We start from the raw sequence: 19,455 nt of genomic DNA on the forward strand, positions 1-19,455 counted from the left end.
CGAGCCCTGGTCTGGGAGGACCAGACCATGTCGTGGAGCAACTAGGCCCGTGAGCCACAACTACTGAGCCTGCGCTTCTGGAGCCTGTGCTCCGCAACAAGAGAGGCCGCGACAGTGAGAGGCCTGCGCACTGCGATGAAGAGAGGCCCCCGCTTGCCACAACTAGAGAAAGCCCTCGCACAGAAACAAAGACCCTACACAGCAAAAATTAATTAATAAACCCCTACCCCCAACATCTTCTTAAAAAAAAAAAAAACAGATGAAATTTCTTAAAAAAAAAAAATTCAGGTGAACAAAAGACCACATATTATATGATTCCATTTATATGAAATGTCCAGAACAGGGAAATCTGTGGAGACAGAAGTAGATGAGTGGCTGCTCGAGGCCAAGGAGGGTGGGGATAGACGACTACGGGGTTAATAACTGAAGGGTACGGGGTTTCTTTTTGAGGTGATGAAAATGTTCTAAAGTTGAACATCCCCTGTCATGATGGTTGCACATATCTGTGAATGTACTAAAAACTATTGAATTGTACACTTTAAATGGGTGAATTGTGTGGTATGTAAATTATATCTTAACAAAGCCATTATTTAAAAATCTAAGGTAATTTAAAAATTGGAGAAAGAAAAGCCAAGTAAATGAAAGGCGCCATAAGAACTCCAGGGATGGAGTCTTCCCTGTCAGGACCCTGACCCCACAGCCTGCCCTCTTTTCTCACCTACCCACAGGGAACAAAACAGAGGAAGCTGTGAAATACTCTTGCTTGCTTAGAAACAGTGAAATACTCTTCAGAGAACCCACTTAAGTGTAAGGCTCGATGGGGTCCCAATTCAGTCCTAGGAGAATTGTGAGCCTGTGAATTATCATCCAGCATCTTTTCCAGACAAAAGTGCTTTAGCTGACAACAACACAAGCTCTTGGATGAAAAGAGTAGACATTCAAGCTCTCTGAAGCCCTCTCATAAATAACAAAAAAGATTGGCACCAGGTAGGTCTTACCAGAGACTGCAGCATTTACAAAGTTCTTCTATTTGAATTTATTTCAAGCAGTCAATAAATAAATGGTTCCGTGCTATTAAAAATGGAGAAAAGAGAAGACTACAAACATGTGCTTCTACCTCCTGCAATTTGGTCCATTTCCCCGGCTCCCTTCTCAGAGAAAGATGCAGTTGTTCACTTGATGACCCTGGTACCCAGCATATTTTCTTTGGGGCCATCTTTTGAATATTATTTTTGTATAAAGCCAAGTAAATGAATGGGGAAGTTGAAAAACAAAATCAGAATGTTATATTGACACCGTTGTAGATTTTCCGAATGCCGAAAAACAAGAAATGAATGGAAATGGGTTTGCCAAAGTGAACATTTTATGCATCTTTATATCGGGCATATTCCCAAGTGGAAAAAAATGCATTTGAATAAAATAAAATAACATAATATTTATTGAACATTTTTAATTTATGACATATATTTGTCACATTTAGGCAGAACTCTCACCCTCGGGGGCTTAACATTCTAAACATTTCCTTCTTTGTGTGTCTTTTTCTCTCTTCCTTATTTTCTATTTCTAGTGCTCAGAAGGTACTTTTAGCTATTTGGAGTTACGAATATTCTGCCCAGTCACAGGCATATAATCCCCCTGGAACTGTCCGTCTTTCTGAACTGTCTGTCTTAGTGATACACACAGTGATGGCTAGTGATTGTGTAGACCCTCTGAGATAACTGCAAGACACCAAATGAGGTTTTTAAACTAATCCAAAGAGTGCTCTATCAGCGCTAACCTTGAAAACCCAGAAATGACTGTTCATTTTGTACCCTCAGGAATAATACCCTTCCATTGACGGGGGAGCATGGGGCCATTCACTTAGCTATGAGAAAGCCCGAACATGTGTGGAGCATTAAGGTTTAGAGAAAAAAGTGACACTGAAAATTCTAGAAAAGATCCAAAAGTAAATCCTCAATAAAGCTGGTAATAAGTCGTTGCTAAAGTTCTTTGTTTAGGAATTTGGAGAATTTGTGCTTCTCGTTGGAGGGATTATAGAGATATGAGATGGCTTCACAGATGCTGTATAATAAAGTTAGGCTTTGGATCGTTACCTGTATTTTTCTTCAGAACTTGAATTGTAACTTCCTTATACTATATAATATGAAATATACCTGTACCTTATTGCACTCTTAATCTTGTCAGTAAACATTTTCCATGGTAGTATTCTGTATTATTTTTGATGTAGTTTTTCTTTGAGTGTGAGTACAGATTATTGTTGACAAAGTCCTTCCTCAGCTCTGATTGCCCAATCCAAGAAAAAATGTGCCAGTTACCCTTCTAAATCTGAACCAGGCCACCTGTGGAGCACCCTAGTTTTTGCTCAGTGACTGAGCTCCTCGTTGGAAGGCCAAGAGTCTTTATCTCCCATTTCTCTACTGCCCACCCCCTGCAAATTCTCTTTCACTCAGCAAACCACTCCTCCATCTATTTCTCCATTTGCTGCTCTGGCCCTTCTTTTTCCTGGTCTGTGAATTCATACCCCAAATTTTCACTACCTTTTTCTTTCAAAATGTTCTTTAAGTTGATTTGTTCCACAGAACCTCTCCTAGCTCACCAGAGCAGTGACAATCCATTTCCCCAACTAAGGTGCCCAAATCCCACGAGACACAACTCAGAAATGCCCAAAGATGATGCTTAGCATAAATATTTGCTTCCTGTACTATTTGCTTTTGCCTCATGTCTCATCTCTATTTTGCTGGATGATTGTGCTTTGGGATGTGTCCTTTCACATATGTGCTCAGCTACAAAATGGGATACCCATCAGTAGTTCCTACCCATGTCTTCCCATTGGAGTCACTGGGGAAGCTTTGTAAAAATACCTATGCCCAGACTCACCCCAGACCAATTAAATCAGAAGATGTGATTGAAAACAACTGATCTTTGATGGTTGTGAAACAGAGTAGAATGTTAGTCTAATTTCTTTTTCGCTCCCATCCTGGGATGCAGAGGGAAAATTCTGACCAGTTTGAAAGTATAATGGGAAAAATAATTTTAAGTAGCCTGCTGAATCATATGACTAGAAAGTTAAAGGTAGGCAAGAGCTTATCTTTTTCCAGGTCACTGCCATGTCAGTTCAGAGAAATAAAACATTTGCTTTCAATGACGGTCCACTCCTTCTACTCCAATCTTCCATGACCTTCACCCCACCCTGCCCAACCCCTGCTGGTGAATAGTTTTCTGAAGACTGACCCTATGATTCTGTGAAGTCTGTTGACCTCAAGAAGTATATATTCTAATAAATCAAACATATGATAAGCTATTCTGAGGGCTGTATCCAGGTAGCTTCATCTTAGTTGTACAGATCAGTGTTTCCCAACCAATGTGCTGTGAATGGGTTTCCAGTGTGCTGAGATGTTGATCACCCTCAGTCCCTGGGGTATCCAGGCAAGCCTGGGGCAGCCAAGATCCCAGTTCTAAAGGCTCTCAACTTGAGCAACCAGATACATTCAACCCAGTGGGAATCAAATGTTATCTTCTATGTATGATATGAAGTGAAAAAGCAGGGAAGTCCTGGAGAAATACTGATGGTAGAATCTCGAGTGTCTAAAGTGAGAAGCAATACAGAGCACCAGGTTTTACTCAGTGCAGAAGGAATTACATACTGTGCCAAAATCCATCCATCAGTTACAATCATACTAAGAGTAAAGCCATAAGCAGCAGCATATCAGGTATGAAAAACTAAGCAATTAATACTAAAAGACTTGTCCCCCAATATCACTTGAGGGGAGCATTATATTATATTGCTCACAAATTCCTAATATAATAATACATGAGTACAATAGATTAATAATTGGTAGTCAGTGAACATTGATTGAAAACAAATATTACTGTTTATTCATTTATCATCTCCAAAAGAATGAGTTCATATATTTGGATCTGTTTTTCAGTTCCAGTTCTCAAATTCAAACAGATTAAAATCACATAATTGGGTTTGGACATGAAGAACTGTTTCCCTGGGTTTAATTATCACAAGAGGAAAATGATGTAGTGAAAGGAATTCGGGACATTGTTAGCCTTTAATTTCATAAAGGGAAATGTATATTGCCATCAAAATAGATTCTAAAAGGCTGTAAGACTTGATAAGGACAGAAAAATCTAAAATACAAACTTATTAGAATGTGTATTTATTCATTTAATTCAGGCATAATTTTCCCAGTGATAACTAAGATGTATTCTCGGACTTCTGGGTTTGTAGGAAAGAAACGTAGAAATCACATTATATCGAGATCACAAGGTATCTCAGTAAGCAAGAATAGAGAGATTTACCTGAAGAAGTCAATGAAGGTGTATAAAAAGTTCTCTGATGAGTTCAAATATTTTTTAAACTATTAATAACATGCACAAAAGACAGAGGAAGATTCATGTAACCAAAGGCAAACACAAATGTGTGATGCAAACCAATGAGAAAGGATTTTTTAAAGAAGTTCTTAAAATGCTTTTTAAAGAACAAGGATGGAAAAGAACCAGCCTATGGCCCAGGAACCACCCCTTTTTTCTTTCTTTCTTTTTGTCCAAAAGAATGAATTCAAAGTAGAAAAGGTATAGCTTTGTTTTAAACAGGGTCAATGTAGAGGGTTGGAATGGAAGCCCAAGAAAGCAAAAAAACGAAGGGCCAATAGACAAAAACAAGGGCCATTTTGCAAAAATTCAAGTTTCTGGGTCTAGTGAATTATAAGCCCAACTATTCGCAGATATATTTGCTAAACTCCTGTCAATAATCCTGGTGGAATTATGGAGAGTTGGAAAGTGTCAGAAAACGAGAAAAAAGGCAAAAGCTGTCTGAATATTATTTGGTTAAAAAAAATCAAATGATCTCTGTTTATAAAGTACCTCTACTTCAGCTTAGTCACCAAGGGTAATTATGATGGCTGTGTAAACAAGCAAGGGAGCAGAGTCCTGAGTGGGCAAATTAATGTATGTTCCAATCAACCCTATCATAAGTAAAGTCCAGGCACAGAAGGGCAGGTTTCAGGGACCGTTTCTATAGGAGCCAGTGTTTCTTGAGTTTTATATTTTATCTGCTTCTTAAATAGTTCTTATTCCAAGTCAATATGCTGCAAGGTCTTTCTTCCAAGTATACATTCTGCTAGGACCAGTTTAATTAATTTTACAGATAATAAAATAGTCTAAAATACACCTCTCCCTTAAATAGATGTATTTGTATCCTACATACTTATAAATTTGATGGGAACTTGTATGAATGAAGTAGCCACATGATCATGTGACTTGACCAATTTTCTGCCTTTTCCATGATGCCAGAAGAATGTTGATTGGGCCTTAGCCCCCTTTCCTAGAGAGGGCCCTGCATATAGAGGCTTTACTAGAGCGCCTACCCTGCTAAGTGATAAGACCAACTCTGGGGGTTGGGGAGCGGCACACAGTAACAGGCCTTGATGGCTGACTGGACTTGTCATAACTAGGACACAAGACAGCGCCTGGGTTATAGGAAAAGATACCACATTTGTTTGGGAATCTACTAAATGTATAAACTCCCCAACAGTCTATTCCCAATGAGGCAGGAGATAGATGGGCCCCTGGCTGAGCAGCTGGAGTTTGTCCCCTGTGGACAGATATTCCAAAATAGCAGGAGGGAGAGAAGAGCTGAGCCCTGCCCAGGTAAAAGATAGAGACCACATATTTCTCATTCTCAAGCTCAAGGAGACCTTCCCGACTATACACGCACAGAAAGGCTCCTTGGAGATCAAAAAGGGAGTGATGTCAACCTACCCGAAGCCCTCTTCGCTAAAATCCATCTTGGCTAAGAGATGCGCACACCAACATGGGAGGACCCTGAGACAAACCAAATACGGACTCAGAACCAGGCAAAGAAAGATGACTGGCCAAAGGAAACCGGAAGAAATGCCCCATATAAGTGATTCAAACTACCAGAAGTGACTCCTTCTCTGAGTCCGCCCGTGTGTCTGTCCACACATACCCTTTTATTCCTCCTAATAAACACTTTACTTGATTCACTTCTTTCCGTCTCTTTGTGGAAATTTATTTCTACAAAGCTGACGGGCCAGGGCCTTGTCACTGGCCACTGGCCATCATAGTCTAGTGGCTAAGATTCAGCACTCTCACTGCTACGGCCTGACTTCAATGTCTGGCCTCTGGCCGGGAACCGAAATCCTGCTTCAAGCCACTGCAGACAGAGGCCACCCGAGATCAGCAACAGAGCTGCCAGGGCCATCCTTTAAAAACATTAGTCAGATCATGTCACTCTCTATTCAAAACCTTCTTGTGTCTCCGTTTCTCTCTGAGTCTCTAAGCTATTGATATTTCTGACTCCCCTCCTTGCCCACCCCTCCCCACTTGTCATCTCTCTGCCCTTATCTCCTCCCCACACTCTCTCTGCTCCAGCATGCTGGCCTCCTTGCTATTTCTAGAACATATCAGGCTTGTACTTGCTCTTCCCTGAGCCTGAAATGCTCCTCCCAGATGGCCCCATGGCTCCTCTCACATTTCATTCAGGTCTTTGCTCCAAGGCACCTCCGAGCAGCCCTCCCACACCCTCCTCTATTTAAACCTCAGTCCCACCTCCCACCCGGCCCACCCAGAACTCCCCCACGCCTTCCCTGCTTTATTCACCCCAGAGCACTTACATCAGGTCCCATCAGCAATGTATTTGTTAATTTTGTCTATTATCTGTCTTGCCTCCACTGGAACCTGAGCAGGCATGTTGTCTGTTCTCTTCACTGCCATATTCTCAGAGTCTAGAATAGGGCCTGGCACATAGTAGGCACTCAAAACAATTTGAGGAATAAATGAATAAATATCCAGTTGGTCTGTACCCCAAAAAAGCAATTAGAACCAGATGTGTAGACTTAGTCATACAGGACAAGAATGCAGAGTGATGGTACCAGAGAAGGGCACCAGGGGACCTCTAAGCTCCTTCCAGTGCTGAGATTTTGACCTAAGTATTACACACACACACACACAAACACGCGCGCGCACACACACGCACACACACGCTCCATGTAGAACAGTATATACCCAATTATTTTCCTCAAAATAGTCATCTTAGAAGATACTTGAAAAACTTGTTTTGTGGACAAAGGTGTTTGGGAAATTCTGTATGATCTCACCTTCACAGTGAAGCTCAATAATTGGAAGAATCCAAAAAATCTCACACGTATTAGTCAGGGTTCTTCAGAGAAACAAAACCCTGACTAATAACAGATTTTGGTAACAAGAGTGGTTCGAGAGGAACAGAATCTTAAGGATGGGTTTTCTCAATTGGTCTGGGCTGTCTGGGATTGGCTGTCTAATATGATTAGATTTAAGAATGCTAATTATTCCCATTAGTAAAGGGAACACTGATGAGTTCATAGTGTGATGTGGCAATAGAGATATGCAAAATATCAACAATAGATTCTCCTAACCAAACATGTATAAGAGGCAAGTTTCTGGGTACGCATGTATGTAACCCCTTCAAATTTTTTGTCAAACTAACAAGAATAATGAGATTGGCTGGTTACTCCTAACGTTGCTGGACAAAGTGGGAAAAGAAAAGAATGACTTCAGGGATTCAAATTTCCAGCTCAAGTGCTGTATAAATGACCCTGAAAGCTTCTATGTCTGCCTTGAAAGAGACTCATTTCCTGTAGCTGCAAAGCTGAGATTCCTGAAAGCCAAGCCCAGAATCTCATCCGGCTAATGGCTGAATTACAAAACAAATTGAATTTCCAACATTGGAGGGTGTTTACTATTAAAGTGAGGGCCTTGAGTGGGAAGGAATGGGACCCTGGAAATTGGAATGGAGACATATGAGAAGGCCCTGATGAAGCTGGGGACATTGAACCCCCAAATTCCGACGAGTCTTCTTTGACAGTAGAAGCAGCCTCTCTACCTAGCAAAATACCATAGACTGAGTGTCTTAAATATCAGAAATTTGTTTTCTCACAGTTCTAGAGGTTAGTCCAAGATCAAGGTATCAACATGTCTGGTTTCTTCTGAAGCCTCTGTCCTTGGCTTTCGGATGGCCACCTTCTCACTATGTCCCCACATGGCCTTTTCTCTGGGCTCACACAAAACTGGTGTCTCCTTGTGTGTCTAATGTCCTCTTTTTATAAAAACACAAGTCAGATTGGATTAGGACCCATCATAATGGCCTCATTTTAACGTAATCACCTCTTTAAAGGCCCGATCGCAAAATATAGTCACATTCTGAGGTACTAAGGGGGTTACACGTTCAATATATGAATGGAGGACACAATTTAGCCCATAATATTGCAACTTTTAAAAGTTTAATTTTATTAATCCTCTACATTTCACAAGCACATTTGACTACAGCACCCTTAATTCACATTTTTTTTTAGATGTTGTGGGTAGGAGTTTATTAATTAATTAATTTATTTTTGCTGTGTTGGCTCAGTAGTTGTGGCTCATGGGCCTAGTTGCTCCGCGGCATGTGGGAATCCTCCCAAACCAGGGCTCGAACCCGTGTCCCCTGCATTAGCAGACAGATTCTCAACCGCTGCGCCACCAGGGAAGCCCCAATTCACATTTAATTATATATCAAACAGTAATGTTACTCTGTTTGAATCTATTTTAACAATGACCTAGATTTATATAGCAATATCAATAATATTATTTATACAATATATAAAATATAATTCAATATAGAATTCATATAATGTGTAGTATATTATGTATGTTTAACTTTTATATAGCAATATCAATAAGAATATTCTTAATAATAAACTTTATTACAAGACGATTGACAAAGCACTTTTATCCACATGATTTGATTCCTACCTTCTATGAGGTATACAGAGCAGATATTATTATCCCTATTTAACAAAACAGAAGATTGAATGAAACCCAAAATGGCTAATAGTTACCCAAGTTCATAGAGGTAGTAAATAGCTTCTCATATTATTGGTTTCTTCTTTGTGATAGTTTTTCAATACTACGTAATACCCACCCTCCCTTAACAATATACCATGGCTCTCACTTCAGATCAAGACATATTTGAACAGACATATTGTACCATATTAGTTGAAAACACAGGCTGTGGAGCCAGTCATCCTGGTTGCAAATCTGCCTTCACACTCACTGACTACATCATCTTGGAAAAGTAATTTAACACCTCTGTCTTCCAGGTACGACATAGACAACAGTACTTATTTAAGCGGGCTATTGAGAGGATGAAATGAGTTAATTCATGAAAAGTACTTCAGACATTACCTAGCACACACTATATGCTCAATAAATGTTAGCGATTACTATAGAAATATAAGTGACAGGTTTTAATAGCAAAATAACATCCTATAACATGGATGTAACATAATAGATTCAACCATTTCCCAACTCAGTCCAGTTTTTGCCATCTGTTTCCCTTCTGAAAAACAAAAAATGAACAACACTTGGAGTTTAAAAGAATCTCCAGTGCCATGTTGGCACGGATGCCTGGAATGAAGAACTCCCAAACACCTCCTAACCCTGAGCAGGCTCCAGCAGTGAGTGTGGTGGCCTGATGGTCCTTCTGAGGTCAGCAGACTTCATGTGGAAGTCTCCTAAGAACAGGCTATCTCGTGGGACTTTGAGTATTTCCTGCCCGTGATCAGCAACATCTTTTCTTGCAGTATTTTGGCAGGTCTGTCCTTGTTCCCGGCCAGAATCAGGAAGTTCAGAAGCACATGAAAACAAACAATACATTGAAACACTTCTCTCAAATTATTCAAAGTTCAAGAAAACAAGAAATTATTCAACAATATTAGGACTTGGTATTTTATCTTATTAATTATATTTCTTCTCGTTAATGTGCCCATCCTTTTCTTCCCAACAAATACTCTCCTTGACACTGATTTCCAGGAGACTATTTATTTTTTCTTGAAGTATATTTAGGTATAGGAAGTGATTGGACGGGGTATCACTATATTTTGCAAAAATCTGCAGGCATTTTCATGACCAGGGCTGTTTTATCCTCTGTGCAATTTTCAAATTATATTTTGTTATTAATATCAGTCTTATGGATTACCAATGTTCTTAAGATCAGCATGATTTTTTCCTTAAAATCTCTTCCCTTCATTTCAATCATCATAGCTGGATCAACTGCAAGTCAACACTGTAAAATTTCAAAATTTTACATATCTTTTAAGATCATCTAAATATTGGCTCCTTAATAAAACCTTCCCAATTTCCCAACTCCATGTGATGCCCAAAGGACTCTGCTTCTATTTCACACTACTGTCACTCAGCTAAACACAATGGACTTTTTTCAATCCTCCTTTCACTTACGCTTTCAGCAAGATCTATCTGAAAGCCATTCCCTCCCTCTTGAATTACTCTCTTCCATGACAAAATGAGCTTCTGGATTTCTTCCTATCTTATGGCTGCCTCTTCTCCTTTACAGACTCCTCCTCCAGCAAGATATTAAATGTTAGAGTTGCTTAACCCTGGATGCCAGGCCCTATTCACTTATCACTTCATTTCCTAGGCAAATTTATACATGCCTGTAGTTTTATTTGATTTATAAATTTATATATTCATCCCAGACATTCCCTATGGGTCCAGACCCATATGTCCAACCGCCTACTTGACATTTTTGCTTTGAAATAACAGTAACACTTAAACTCAGTGTAGCCAAAGTTGATCACATGAACTTCTCCCATATCTGGTCCTTTTAAAATTCCCTTTTTCTGTGGTTAGCATAATCAATCATCCAGTTACGAAAAGCCAGAAATCTAGGAATTATCCTTGATATTTCCCTCTCCCTCAGACCTCCCAGGCAATTCCACATGTCATTTCTACCTACTAAATATGTCTAAAGTCTATTCACTTCTCTGCCAGGACCACTACCATACTCCAAGCCACCACTTTTTCTCACCTGGACTACTGTCAATACAATGATCCCCTAACTAGTCCTTCTTGCCCCTTCCAATCCTTCTCTATTGTGCACCCAAAGTTGTTTTTTTCAACATGCGAATCCAGTTATATCATCTCACCCTTAACACCATCACATGGCTTCCTAGTTCTTTTGGAATAAGGTCAAACTCCTCAGCCTGTCCTGCAAAGCCCTGACACCTCTCCAGCCTCATCGTGCATCATGCCCCACCACGTCGCTTTGTTCTTTCCTATGATACACAGTAGGCCTTGTTACAGGAGCTCAGACACACCATCCTTCTGCAGTAAGGATGCAATAAAACCTTTGGACATGCACGCCTGTCTGCCTGGATTGCCACACTCGGGGTAATCATGTAATGTACGATCCAATCAGAATACTTCCAAGTGTGAAAGGGGCACTATTACTAATTACACCAGGAGAGACAATAGGCCTAAATCAAGACTTTCCAGGGCAAATCGGGACATATGTTCACCTTAAATTAACTCCTGTTCATTCCCAAGCTCTCAGATCAAATGTCACCTTCTCGGGGAGGCTCACAACAACCTCCCTAGCAAAGTGAAGTTCATTGTAACTTTCTTAACATCAATAGACCTCTCTTTTGTTCCAGTACCCAAAGTTGCAACTTTACATTTATGCATATAATTCTTCTATGCTGTCCCCTCCAAGAGAATGTAAACTCCATGAGGCAAAGACTGTTCCCAAGGTTCTTCACCATTGTATTGCCTGCCAAAAATATCATGTCTCATAAATATCATTTATATTAAATATCATTTATCAAATGAAGGACATAAAATGACTCCTCTTTGAGAATTTCCTTTTTCTGTGATGGCTACAACCAACCATCCGGTTATGCAAGACAAAAATCTACAAATTATCTCTGATGCCTCCCTTTCCCTCAGCCGCAGGATTCGGTCCCTCCCTGTGTCCATTTCCTTTGTAGCCTCTTCTCTCTCTCCTCCTCTTCATTCTGTGCTTCTTCCTCCCCCACCTCTTCTGCTATATGTATATTTTTTTTCCAGAAAGCTAACATACTCATGAAATCCAAAGGACGTCTCTTCCTAGTGACAAGTGGTTTCAGAAAGAGTGTTCTAATTTAAATTATTTGCCTGTACCCACAGAAATTTGCTTACTGAAGACCTGGTATGAGAGTCTAAATCACACCTTCAATCGTTGTTCTAAAATGTGAAGTCCTTTTAAATGTAAAATTATATTAAATTGTTTAATTGAAGGTTAAATGATTCTCTTTCAGTTCTACTAACTGCAACAGTTTTGTAGATTACTAGGAAGTTATTTTAGACCCAGAAATGTCCAAGTTATTTATGCATATAAAATCATAAAACCTCACAGCACTTCTGAGACAGGGATCCAAACCCAAATATCCCAGTACCACTAAAAGTTAGATTCCTTCTGGCTTTATACCATATTTACTCATTTCTATGAATCTCTTCTAGATTATTAATGATCTTAGTGCCAAGATGACATCTTCTGTTCATTTGTGTTTCCCTTTCCCCACCTACTTTCCAACACTTTGTATAATGTTTTGCATGACAGTTTATCAAAATGAACTGAATTAGTCTAGGGTCTCCTCAGAGCCTGCTCTAGAATTGGCCCCTTTGCTGACACACTTACCCCAAAGTTCTACTTCCCTACAAGATACCTAGCTCTCCAGTGGAGTCTAGACTCCCTGTAGTCTAACCTGCATCATCTGAGACTCGTGGCTTCTAGTGTCATGATCTGTGGCACCCCCTGTGGTCCTGGGCTTATAGTACTGACATGAAGCATCAAGATTTCCTCAGGACGTAGCTTTGGTACTGACTTTCATTAACCCTGACCTGCCCAGCAGAGGGAGGAAAAACACAGCCTTGGAAGGTCAAGAAAGCCATGAAAAACGTCATGGGTGATCTGACTGGTCACTGTTGTAAAGAATGGAGACATTGGCTCTGCACAGCAGTGGTTTAGAGAGCAATGGCTCCCGAGGCCACCTGGTTTCTGATCCCAATTCAGTGACTTACAAACTCTGTGTTCCTCAGCACAACACGGATGTTACACATACCTACCTCAGGCGGATGGTTTTGAGGACTAAACCAGCTCATACATGTACAGTCCTTAAAACAGTTCCTGACTTTGAAATTCTCCTAAATAATACCTACTGTGGTGGGGGAGGGCACAGGAATCTCAGAACAGCAGCAAAATAATAATAATAGCTACTGTTTTTTTGTAGTTTTTTTTGAGTGCCTATGACATGCCAGGCATTGTGTGTGTGTGTATTATACATTTATTAAAAAATAGCAAGCTTTGCTTCGGTGAGATTCTGGAGGTAAACAGCATTATCCCAGAAATAAGTGAATAATGTGCAAGCTTACACTGGTGTTTTCATTACTTAAGGCAGATCCAGATCACGTATTCCCTAAACTGACTCCTCAGATTATTCCCCTTATTCTCAATCTTTGCAAGAAGACATGTGCTTGGTGTCCTTTTAAGTTCTTTTACAGCTTCTTGGAATTCTCTTTAGGCATTCCTGCTGCTTCTTGTTCAATATCTTTTTTTATTAGTCTTCTGTGTTCCTAGTGATTGTAACTTTTTTTCTCATTTCCCCCTGTAAAACCATCAAGCTAAAGAATGTCTAGTCTGAGTTAAAACATACCATACCCGCCTTAAAAAATAAAAGCACTGCTATTTATATATTCACTTTTGCAGCATTTAAGTCCCCAAATGTGCATTTGTCACAAAGTATTTAATAATTCTAATGTTGCAAGGTAATACAGTATAGGCAATAGAATATTAACCCTAACTTGGTGAAATTTCCCTTTCTCTGATTTTGACAGAAAGTGCAAGGTTTTTTCAAAGAGAAGAAAAAAAGGACTTTTTGCACATGCAAGGAAAACTTTATATTGTTCCTTTTGCCAAAAACATGGTTTCTGGACAAATAACTCCTGGTTCCTCTCTTTCCAACACACAAAGCTCTCTCAGCGACAGCCCAGAAAGACACAATTAGGGCAACAGACCACTGGAGAGGTTCTTAGTAACGAGACAGGCCCAGCCCCACTCAGGAAAGTAAAGCAGAAGACTGAACCTCTGGGTGGGAAACTGGGGTTCCATCAGCCATCTTGGATCTCATGTGGGCTCACAGTACTCAGAACAGCCCTCTCTGCCTGACTCATCTACACTGGCTGCCTGTCCTATCCCATAAATCTGTGGAGTGATTAAATTGCACAAACCTTCTCCTTTTTATTTGGCTAGATAAACGTCTTAGGAGAAATAATTCACTTTGCTAATCGAGAGTAGTCATCTGAAATATTCACAGCCGCCAGCTCGGGGGCAGTGCAGCCTGTTGAAAGTTCCAGTGTGAGATTTGGGGATCTGACTTCTCTCTGCCTTCATTTTGCAAGTTTGTGGCAGTGACATGAATTAGAAATGTCTAAGGAAGCTCAAAGGAATACCTTTCACGGGAGCCTCTTCTCTCCTGCCAGAATGGTGGCTCAATAGCACCTTTCTGACTCTATGACCATCTTCCTCGTTCATTGTGGTGCCCTATGAATGTCTATCCCGTGGTCCCTGCAGCTGTTCTCGTTATCTTCTTCCTTCGTCTCAGAGGCGATCAGAGCACAGTAGCTACTGCTCTGTTCCTTTTCTGCTTCTTTTCCCCACCCTGAAATGACCTTGACACCATGACTGGGGCCAAAGTCTGGTTCTCGTCATGTGGCCCGTGTTTCAGCCACTGTAAGTTGTCATCGCTGTCAGCGCCTCCACCCTCTTTGCCAGTTACATAAGAGGCCACATAATGTCTGCTCCCTCCCAAGCTTTTATTAAGCAGAGACGGCCTGAGAGGCCAAGTGGGCAAGAGGTCCATCCTGGAACCTCGTCCCCCGGGAGGGTGAGTGGCTGTCTCAGCTCTCTGCCTGTGTTGGCAGCTTTAAATACCCGAGGACGACATGTTATGTTTTCGGCCTGAAGGGGCAAAAGAGAAGCAGCCCTTTCAAAATAAGAATTCCCCCGCTGTTTGTTTCCTTTTGGCACACAATAAGAACAGAGCGAGGACACGATTCTGAGCTGTCAACGCTTCCTCCCTGCTTCCACTGCACCTTCCGTTTGCCAGAAAAAAATTTGCTTCAGTTATACAAGGGTCTAATGAATAGTCAAAGTAATTGTTTAGCTTGGATATAAGGCCTTAGGTAAACAGATGATTGCTTGAGACCGTGGGCCAGTAAAAGCAGTGCAGTAGGACGCCACTCGTTCTGTTCTTCGGACCAGTGGCCTCTGCTCCTCCAGGGACCATGGTTACTGAATGATTTCTCTCTTCCCACGAGCATATTGAAGCAATTTAATATCAGAAGGGGCTCATGAAAGCAGGGAGAAGGAGCAAGAACTTTCTATATGAGAAATACATACTGAGAACATTCGTTTTACCCCATTCAAGCTTTGATTCAATAGAACACTGAAGATACGGAATCTTTGGTTTGTTTGTATTTAACTTTTCATGTTGAAGAATTTCTAAAATGCATTGTTAGCCCACTTACAGTTGTCCTGCCTCCTGCCTCATTAGTATTTTCAATATGATTTCATCCTTCTTCAAAGCAATTAGCTGCCACACCTAAAGGCCATCGTTAGGTTTATGAGTATCTGCTTCCAAGACTATAATAATAGTTACAGAAAGAATAAACACTGCAATGGAACCTTTCGGGTTTTGTAGTTTGTTGTTGTTGCTGTTGATTTGTTTTGCTTGTTTGTTTAGGTATCTTTTCTATCAACATGCTTCACTGTTAACTTGTCTCTTTTTCTCAAAAGTGGGCTGGCATCATAAAAAAATTATCTTAATTAAGAGCTTCGGTAAATTAGGTGCCAGGTCGTTTGAGTTCTGCTAAATAATATTTTTAATAATCGCTTTCCATTTCTCACTTGAAAATAAGAGATGCCTTGTTGATCCAGAGCAGGATTTGGTTGTCTTATTCATGCAGCCCATTTCCACTGAACTGCTATTTGAATAAACAGCATCTATCTGATTGAATCTCAAATCCATCAAGGGGGTAGATTCCCCTGGTATTTAGTTTCCTGGAATCATGATGAATATATATTTGGTTTATGGGCAACTAGCAATCAGAGCATACATTATGCAATAAAAAGTTAATGCTTAACTGTTTATAGAGTTTTTTTATCCTGATGCTATAGGAGAATGGTTGGTTAAGAACATGGGGTTTGGAGCCAGTTCTGAGTTTGAGCGCGAGCTCCCCACTCATTAGCTCTGAGCACAGACAAAATATCAAATTTCCATTAGCTTCAGTTTCCTCATCTGTGAATGGTATAATAATAATACCTCCTTCATTGGGTTGTTGGGTAGATGATATGAGATAACACATGTAAAACGCTCCGCACAGCATAAGTATTCAATAATGGTAATAATCATCATGTTATTTTTCAGGCACCTGATAATTTCCTCACAACAATCCTGTGGGGAGGCGGGGGGGGGGGGAATGCTATATAATGCAAATTTAAATATTAGAAAACTGGACCTCGAAGTAGTTATTGATTTGCCCAAGGTCACCAAGGTGGCAAAATTCTGATCCTCTCAGTAACAAGAGTTTCCTGACTCTCAGCGTATCACCACCGCCCTCCCCCCCTTTACCCGTTCCGCCACCTGGTGCTGTCTCCTCACGATTTCTCTAAATCTGAAGTCTAAATCTAAAGTCATGATGACGGGCCACCTCTGCCTTAGACCCTCAGATGGATAAATGGAATAAACTCTGGAAGAGGCTTTAAAACTCACATTGATATTAGACAGAAATTTTCTGGGAAAATAGTATCTTCAGAACTACAAAGTCAGGATGAACTCTTTGGTAACACTGAGAAGCAAATACTAGTGAGGAAGTGAGTTCCAATTAGTGAGCTTGAAACCCATAGGAGAAGCCCAAAGGGATGACACAACAGGTGAACAAATCCACAAGCCGAGCCAGCTTTAGACCAAATGAAGACAGTCTCATCTCTGCATAGGTTTTCTTTTATTATTATTTATTTATTTATATGGTTGAGCCAGGTCTTAGTTGCAGCAGGCTGGCTCTTTAGCTGTGGCTTGCTGGCTCCCTAGTTGTGGCATGCAAACTCTTAGTTGTGGCATGCATGTGGGATCTATTTTCCTGACCAGAGATCGAACCCGGGCCCCCTGCATTGGGAGTGTGGAGTCTTAACTGCTACACCACCAGGGAAGTCCCAGTCTGCCTAGGTTTTCAAGTGTGTGTCTATCTTACTGTCACTCATAAAATATAAATTCATTCAAAGGCAGTGCTGCATTTGTTGTATCATTTTTAACATGCTGTATTTTCTTGATAAATACTAAAAGCATAGCTTCTATCACGTGGAGGTCTATGACTTTTTTTAAAAACCAGGTGCGCACACTTCATAGTCAAAAATCAATGGTATTGAGAGGAGAGATCTTTGCCTATGAAGTTTAACAACCTAGATTTAAGGACTGGCCCTGCTAATTATAAGCTTAAAGCACCATAAACTCAGGCAGTCAATTAAAGTCAATAGACAAATGTATAAAGAAGACATGGTATAGATACACAATGGAATATTACTCAGTCATAAAAAAGAATGAAATTCTGCCACTGCAGCAACGTGCGTGGGCCTAGAGAATACTATGCTTAGTGACATTAGTCAGACAGAAAAAGACAAAAACTGTATGATATTATATGTGGAATCTAAAAATTAATACAAATGAATGTATATAGCAAAACAGAAAGAGACAGATACAGAAAACAAATCAGTGGTTACCAGAGGGGAGAAAGAAGAGGGGAGGGGAAAGATAGGGTTATCAGATTAAGAGCTGCAAAATACTATGTATAAAATAGATAAGCAACAAGGATATACTGTATAGCACTAGGAATTGCTGTCATTATCTTGTAATAACATTTAAAAGAATATAATCTGTAAAAACACTGAATCACTATGCTATACACCTGAAACTAATATAATATTGTAAATCAACAATACTTCAATAAAAAATAATAAAAGTTTAAACATACATAAAGTCAGTCTACTGAGTGCCTTTAAGGGGTCTGAGTCCTGAGCTGGGGCCAGTAGGGTGAATAGCAATCGTTCGCCCTCTTTTCCGAGCCTCTATTTTCTCACCTATAAAGTAAGGGTAATAATATGACTCTCCTCACAAGGCTATTGTGAAGATCCAATGAGAAAAACAAGAAAATAAATATACAGTGATGTTTGTGAAAGTGCTTTGTAAACTCTTTAGAGAGTTATAAACATAAGGTGTTGAAGACAACTCGAGGAGAGGAAAACTCTTCAGCTTTTTCTGGTGGCTTTCCTATAACTATTGACCATCCAGCCCCACGAATTTATCAAATACTAGCATTCTCTTCTTAAATGTCAGATTATATTCATATTTTTATATTCATATTTTTAACTGTACTTTTCCGTCTCTTCTCTCCTCCTCCCACTTTACTGTGTTCCATAAATTATAATGTTCTTTAATATCAATATGGCACTACAGTATCAGATTATACAAAACATTAAATAAAGCATCAGTATAAAATTCAAAGCAAAGAATAGCCCAAGGGCTCACAGCTTACAGTTTACAAGCCCATGTGTACACAAGGCCCATCTGTGAGGGGTATTTTAAACACTGTCAGTTGCATGGGTTACAGCTGATGGAGATCTCATCCAGGCTCTGGTTAACTCCAGGAGTTAATGAGAGAAGACTGTTCCTGCTCTGTACTCGTAGGCTGAGGCCCTAGTGCCACCTCTTGCCTGGAAAAGAGTGGTTTATGGAAGTGGAGGCATCACTCTTGGAACTGAAACCTTCCCCAATTCAAGTCTTCTGGAAATACATTAGGTCTACTATATTTTTACCTCTCTTCTGATTCCGTATTATATGTACTAATTGGTGAATTTGGTCATTATATCTATTCTTGTTAATAGAAGACATTCACTTAGAGTTTGCTGAGTACCAGACAACACACAAAGCACTACAGAGAAATGCAAAACACATAATATGCATTATCCCTGCCTTGCAGGATTGTAGAAGGAAGTAAAACCAGCATTTATTTCCAGGCAGCAAGTGTTATTTTAGATTCTCCAACCAATGACACCTTGAAGTGAAGCAACTGAGGCCCAGAGAAATACATTTTCTAAGATCACACAGCTAGCAAGGGTCTGAGCCAGGTTTATCCAAGGTCTACCTTGTTCTGAAGTCCACGTGAAACCTTTCCACTCAACTTCACTACTTTCCTTAATCAGGGAAAGTGAACACAGACATTAAAGGAAACCTACAAATGAATAAGGACTAGAAATTCTACAGACTCATAAGTGCAAGGGAGACTGAGGGTCTAAAGTATCCGGAGCTAGACTGGCCCTGATCTGAGCAGATTCTCAAGCAGGTCAATGAATGATACAACCTGAGAAACAAGTAAGGTGGATGCCAGCCAGAAAAAAAAACAAAACAAAACTGTGCTGGAACCAAGAAAAATAGCACTGTGGGCAATTAAAACTTCTAATTAGAATAAAAGCTATAATCCCAGCACACCCTCCAGATTAAGATGCTTCATCTTTATGGCACT

The 19,455-nt window shown here is 40.1% G+C and overlaps 1 protein-coding gene across 1 annotated transcript in view; it reads left to right on the plus strand.

Moving 5' to 3' along the window:
- The window catches only part of PDE7B (phosphodiesterase 7B), a 158,286-nt gene that overhangs the window by 45,056 nt on the left and 93,775 nt on the right, over window positions 1–19,455 (plus strand). The window lies entirely within an intron of this gene.

Source organism: Delphinapterus leucas, chromosome 12 (assembly GCF_059928025.1).
Source record: "Delphinapterus leucas isolate spDelLeu-1000000601 "Yukka" chromosome 12, BTC_Dleu_Yukka2, whole genome shotgun sequence".
NCBI classification, from domain to species: domain Eukaryota; kingdom Metazoa; phylum Chordata; class Mammalia; order Artiodactyla; family Monodontidae; genus Delphinapterus; species Delphinapterus leucas.